Here is a 7,085-nt window from a genome sequence, read left to right as displayed (position 1 = left end):
GTACTCCCCTTGGGAAGCTATGCACCGATGCCAGCGCCTAGTCCACCCTTCAAAGCAATTTTGAACTCTTTTTCTGAAATGGCCATCAGAGCTGTCATCATATTACCCTTGATTTCCTGAATGTCATCAAAATGTCTTTCTTTCAATATTTCCTTTATCTTTTGATAAAGAAAGAAGTCATTGGGGGCCAGATCAGGTGACTAGGGAGGATGTTCCAATACAGTTATTTGTTTACTGGCTAAAAACTCCCTCACAGACAGTGTTGTGTGAGCTGATGCATTGTTGTGATGCAAGAGCCATGAATTGTAGCCAAAAAGTTCAGGTCGTTTTCATCTAACTTTTTCATGCAGCCTTTTCAGCACTTCCAAAAAGCAAACTTGGTTAACTGTTTGTCCAATTGGTACAAATTCATAATGAATAATTCCTCTGATACCAAAAAAGTTTAGCAACATCATCGCAACAAGTTTATGAACTTAATTGTCAGACCTTTGTATATATGAGGTATGATCAAACAATATGATAAATGATTAAATTTTTTCACAAGAGGAGAACTGGGTGATTTCCATTGAGAACTCTGAACTTTGTTCTCAGGATCATAACCATAGATCCAAGTTTCATCTCCTGTGATGACATGTCTTAAAAAGCTGGAATCTAAAGCAGCACGATTAAAAAATTATTGCAGTAAAAGACACATTGCCATTAATCTCCCTCAAAATACTTCCCCTTGCTTTGAACACACTTATCCCATCATTCTTGCCCCTTTCTGAAGCAGTTTTGGAAGTCCTTTTGCATGAGTGTCTTTAGATGCACTGTTGCGGCTGCCTCGATGTCTTGAATCACTTTGACTTTGGGGAAGAGCCAGAAGTCACACGGTGCCAGATCCGGTGAATAAGGTGGATGAGGACACACTGCAATGTTTTTATTTGACAGAAATTGCCATACTAGAAGGAATGTGTGAGACAGAGTGTTGTCATGATGGAGGATGAAACTGTTTGCCCATTTCTCAGGCTGTTTTCTGCGTACATCTTTTCTTAAACATTCTAATAAGTTCTTATAATATTCAGAGTTCACCACAGTGTCCCTGGATACAAACTCAGCTTGCACAATTCCATCAAGGTCAAAAAACATAATAGCATCACATTGATATTAGATCTTGATTGACGTACTTTTTTCACAAGAGGAGAACTGGGTGATTTCCACTGAGAATGCTGAACTGTTCTCAGGATCATAACCATAGATCCAAGTTTCATCTCCTGTGATGACATGTCTTAAAAAGCTGGAATCTGAAGCAGCACGATTGTGCAACTCCAATGAAATTGATAAATGCTGTTGCTTTTGTACAGCAGTCAAACGTGTGGAACAAATTTCACACTCACTCGCCTCATGTTCAAAACTGTTGTTAAAATGCTTTGAATGGAATGATATGAGATGTTCAGATCCTCAGAAATTTCCGTGATAGTCAATCACCATCAGTTTGATCGAATCATTACAACATTCTCTTGGGTTTTTGATGTTGAAGGACATCCCGATCTCTTCAATTGATTCTTTTTTTTTAAAATTTAATTTTATTAAATTTATTGGGGTGACAATTGTTAGTAAAATTACATAGATTTCAGGTGTACAATTCGGTATTACATCATCTATAAATCCCATTGTGTGTTCATCACCCAGAGTCAGTTCTCCTTCCATCACCATATATTTGATCCCTCTTACCCTCATCTCCCACCCCCCACCCCCCTTACCCTCTGGTAACCACTAAACTATTGTCTGTGTCTATGAGTTTCTGTTTCTCATTTGTTTGTCTTGTTCTTTTGTTGTTTTTGGTTTATATACCACATATCAGTGAAATCACATGGTTCTCTTCTTTTTCTGTCTGACTTATTTTGCTTAGCATTATGCTCTCAAGATCCATCCATGTTGTCACAAATGTTCCTATATCATCTTTTCTTACCACCGAATAGTATTCCATTGTGTATCTATACCACAACTTCTTTATCCATTCATCTATCGAAGGACATTTTGGTTGTTTCCATGTCTTGGCCATCATAAACAAAGCTGCACTGAACATTGGAGCACACATGTCTTTATCTATAAATGTTTTCAGATTTTTTGGGTACATACCCAGGAGAGGGATTGCTGGGTCATATGGCAATTCTATTCGTAATTTTTTGAGGAATCTCCACACTGCCTTCCATAACGGCTGCACCAGTCTGCATTCCCACCAACAGTGTATGAGGGTTCCTTTTTCTCCACAGCCTCTCCAACACTTGTTACTATTTGTCTTGTTGATGATAGTCATTCTGACTGGGGTGAGATGATATCTCATTGTGGTTTTGATTTGCATTTCTCTGATGATTAGTGATGTTGAGCATTTTTTCATATGTCTATTTGCCATTTGTATGTCCTCTTTGGAGAAATGTCTCTTCAGGTCCTCTGCCCATTTTTCAATTGGGTTCTTTGTTTTTTGTTGTTGAGTTGCATGAGTTCCTTGTATATTTTGGATATTAGCCCCTTATCAGAGGCACTGTTTGCAAAAATCTTCTCCCATTCAGTTGGTGGCCTCTTTATTTTGTTGATGGTTTCTTTTGCTGTGCAGAAGCTTTTAAGTTTCATATAGTCCCATTCGTTCATTTTAGCTTTCGCTTCATTGCCTTTGGAGTCAAATTCATAAAATGCTCTTTGAACCCAAGGTCCATAAGTTTAGTACCTATGTTTTCTTCTATGCAGTTTATTGTGTCAGGTCTTATGCTTAAGTCTTTGATCCATTTTGAATTAACTTTGGTACATGGTGACAAATAGCAGTCCAGTTTCATTCTTTTGCACATAGCTATCCAATTCTCCCAGCACCATTTATTGAAGAGGCTGTCCTTTCTCCATTGTATGTTTTTAGCTTCTTTGTCAAAAGTTATCTGTCCATATTTACGTGGTTTTATTTCTGGTTCTCAATTCTATTCCATTGGTCTGTGTGTCTGTTTTTCTGCCAATACCATGCTGTTTTGATTATTGTAGCCCTGTAGTACAAGCCAAAGTCAGGAAGTGTGATACCTCCATTATAGTTCTTTTTTCTTAAGATTGCTTTGGCTATTTGGGGTCTTTTGTGGTTCCAAACAAATCTGATGATTTTTTGTTCTATTTCTTTAAAATATGCCATTGGGATTTTGATGGGGATTGCATTGAATCTGTATACTGCTTTGGGTAATACGGCCATTTTAACTATGTTGATTCTTCCAATCCATGAGCACGGAATGTCTTTCCATTTCTTTGTGTCTTCTTCAATTTCTTTCAAAAATATCTTATCGTTTTCAGCATATAGGTCTTTCACGTCCTTGGTTACGTTTATTCCTAGGTATTTTATTCTTTTTGCTGCAATTGCAAAAGGAATTGTTTTTTGTATTTCTTTTTCTGAGATTTCATTGTTAGTATATAGGAAAGCAATGGACTTTTGTACGTTGATTTTGTAGCCAGCAACTTTACTGTATTCGTTGATTGTTTCTAATAGCTTTTTGGTGGAGTCTTTAGGGTTTTCTATATGTAGCATCATGCCATCTGCAAAGAGTGACAATTTAACTTCTTCATTCCCAATTTGGATGCCTTTTATTTCTTTCTCTTGCCTGACTGCTCTGGCAAGGACTTCCAACACTATGTTGAAAAGCAGAGGTGATAGGGGACAGCCCTGTCGTGTTCCTGAATGTTGAGCAAAGGGCTTCAGTTTTCACCATTAATTATGAGATTACCTGAGGGCTTGTCATATATGGCCTTTATTATGTTAAGGTATTTTCCTTCTATACCTATTTCATTAAGTGTTTTAATCATAAATGGATGTTGTATCTTGTCAAATGCTTTTTCTGCATCAATTAATATAATCATATGATTTTTGTCCTTTATTTTGTTTATGTGATGTATCACATTGATGGATTTGCGGATGTTGAACCATCCTTGTGCTCCGGGGATGAACCCCACTTGGTCGTGATGAATAATCTTTTTAATGCATTGTTGTATTCGATTTGCTAGAATTTTATTTAGGATTTTTGCATCGGTATTCATCAGCGATATTGGTCTGTAGTTTTCTTTTTTCGTGCTGTCCTTACCAGGTTTTGGTATCAGTGTCATGTTGGCCTCATAAAATGAGTTAGGGAGTACTGTCTCTTCTTTAATTTTTTGGAAGAGTTTGAGCAGGATTGGTAGTAGATCCTCTTTGAAGGTTTGGTAGAACTCACTAGTGAAGCCATCTGGTCCTGGACTTTTGCTTTTGGGAAGGTTTTGGATGACTGATTCAATTTCGTTACTGGTGATCGGTCTGTTTAGATTTTCCAGTTCTTCATGGTTCAGCCTTGGAAGGCTATATGTTTCTAAGAACTTGTCCATTTCTTCTAGGTTATTGAATTTGGTGGCATGTAGTCCTTCATAGTATTCTTGGATGATCCTTTGTGTTTCTGCGGTGTCCGTGATAACTTCCCCTTTTTCGTTTCTGATTTTGTTAATTAGTGTCTTCTGTCTTTTTATCTTAGTGAGTCTAGCCAAGGGTTTGTCAATTTTGTTAATCTTTTCAAAGAACCAGCTCTTTGTCACATTAATTTTTTCTATTGTCTTTTTGTTCTCTATTTCATTTAGTTCCGCTCTAATTTTTGTTATTTCCTTTCTTCTGCTGACCTTGGGTTTTACTTGTTCTTCTTTTTCTAGTTCTTTAAGGTGTAACATGAGGCTATTTATTTGGGAGTTTTCTTGTTTCTTGAGATAGGCCTGTAATGATATAAATTTCCCTCTTAAAACTGCTTTCGCTGCATCCCAAAAACTTTGGTAGGATATATTTTCATTGTCATTTGTTTCTATGTATCTTTTGATCTCTCCTCTAACTTCTTCTTTGACCCAGTCGTTCTTTAAAAGTATGTTGTTTAATCTCCATGTATTTATGTTTTTTCCCGCTTTCTTTATGCAGTTGATATCCAATCTCAAAGCCTTGTGATCAGAGAATATGCTTGGTATGATTTCAGTCTTCTTAAATTTGCTGAGACTGATTTTATGTCCCAATATATGGTCTATCCTTGAAGATGTTCCATGTACACTAGAAAAGAATGTATAGTCTGATGTTTTAGGATGAAGTGCTCTATAAATGTCAATTATGTCCATTTCATCTAATGTGTCATTTAGGGCTGCTATTTCGTTATTTATTTTCTGTTTGGATGATCTATCCATAGCTGTCAATGATGTATTTAAGTTCCCTAGCATAATTGTGTTTGGTCAATTTCTCCCTTTAGTTCTGTTAGTAGTTGCTTGGTGTATTTCGGTGCTCCCTGATTGGGGGCATAAATATTGATGACTGTTATGTCTTCTTGTTGTACAGTCCCCTTCACCATTATGAAATGTCCATCTTTGTCTCTTGTTATCTTTTTCACCTTGAAGTCTGTTTCATCTGATATCATTATGGCTACACCTGATTTTCTCTGGGTATCATTTGCTTGGAGTGTCAATTTCCACCCTTTCACTTTGAGTCTATGCTTGTCCTTGTAGCTGAGATGTGTCTCTTGAAGACAGCATATGGTTGGGTTTAGTGTCTTGATCCAGTCTGCTACCCTGTGCCTTTTTATTGGTGAGTTCAGTCCATTTATATTTATGGTGATTATTGATATGTGAGGATTTCCTGTCATTCTAGCTTTAGTTTTCTGGTAAGGCTGTGTCTCCATTGTTTCTTTGCCTTTTTGTTGTTGTCTATTATTTCTGTGTGGTGGTATTCTATGATGTTTCCCTCTGTTTCTTCTTGTATTACAGTATATATTTCAGTTCTGGATTTTTTTGAGTGGTTACCCTTAAGTTTATGTAAAAGAAAGTTTGATATTTAGAGTATTCCATTTTCTTCAGCACGCTTACTTCTCCATTCCCATATTCCGGTTCAGGCCTTTACTCTCCCCCTTTTTGTGTTTTGGTTGCCACAAATTGTCCCTGTTGATGGTGGTCGAATAGCCTCCTTCAGTATTTCTTGTAAGTGCAGGTCGTGTATTAGAAAATTCCCTGAGCTTCTGTATGTCTGGAAAGGTCTTTATTCCTCCTTCATATCTAAAGGATATCTTTGCTGGATATATTATTCTTGGCTCATGATTTCTCTCTTTCAATAATTTGAATATTTGGTTCCACTCCCTCCTGGCTTGTAGAGTTTCTGCTGAAAAATCTGATGATAATCTAATGGGCTTTCCTTTGTAGGTTACCATCTTCTTTTCCCTGGCTGCCTTGAGGATTCTTTCTTTGTCGTTGATTTTAGACAGCTTCAATACAATGTGCCTTGGGGTTGAGGTAGTTAGGTGTTCTATTTGCTTCTTGGATTCAAGGATCCAGTTCTTTCTACAAGTTTGGGAAGTTCTCATCGACTTTTTGTTTGAATATACTCTCTGTTCCCTTCTCTCTGTCTTCTCCTTCTGGTATGCCTGTTATTCTTTTATTGCTCTTTCTGGTGGAGTCAGAAAGTTCTTGTAGAGTTCTTTCATTTTGCTTAAGTATCAAATCTCTTCTTCCATCCTCATCATTTCCAGGTTTCTATCTTTGATGTCACTGATTCTTTCCTTCATCTGGTCAACTCTCCTACCTAAGCCGGCTATTTCATTCTTAATTTCTACTATTGAGTTCTTAATCTCCAGAAATTCTATTTGGTTCTTTTTTAAAACTTCAATCTCTTTGGTAAAACGTTCATTTTGTTCTTTGATTGTGTGTCTGAGTTTATTAAACTGTCTGTCTGTGTTTTTTTGCATCTTATTGAGTTTTTTCAGAACTGCGATCTTGAATTCTCTGTCATTTAAGTCACATATTTTCATATCTTTAAGTTCATTTTCTGGAAACTTTTCATATTCTATCTGAGCTGTCTTGTTGCCTTGGTTATTCATGGCAATTAATTATTTATTATTTCTCTTCCTAGATATTGACAGGAGTGGGTTTTGCAGCAGGTTGATAGAAAGAGGTCTTTCTTTTGTTTTCCAGTAGGTGTTGGTAGAATGTTTTATTTTCTCTCCAACTGCAGCCTTTTATTTTCTCTCATGCTGTCGTATTATGTTTTCTCTGCACTGTTCCAGCTTCTCACACAATGAGGGGACTCCCTGGAA

Source organism: Rhinolophus sinicus, chromosome 6 (genome assembly GCF_057876585.1).
Source record: "Rhinolophus sinicus isolate RSI-liver-muscle chromosome 6, RSI-T2T, whole genome shotgun sequence".
Lineage (NCBI taxonomy): Eukaryota > Metazoa > Chordata > Mammalia > Chiroptera > Rhinolophidae > Rhinolophus > Rhinolophus sinicus.
Note: the sequence above shows the minus strand (reverse complement) of the source record.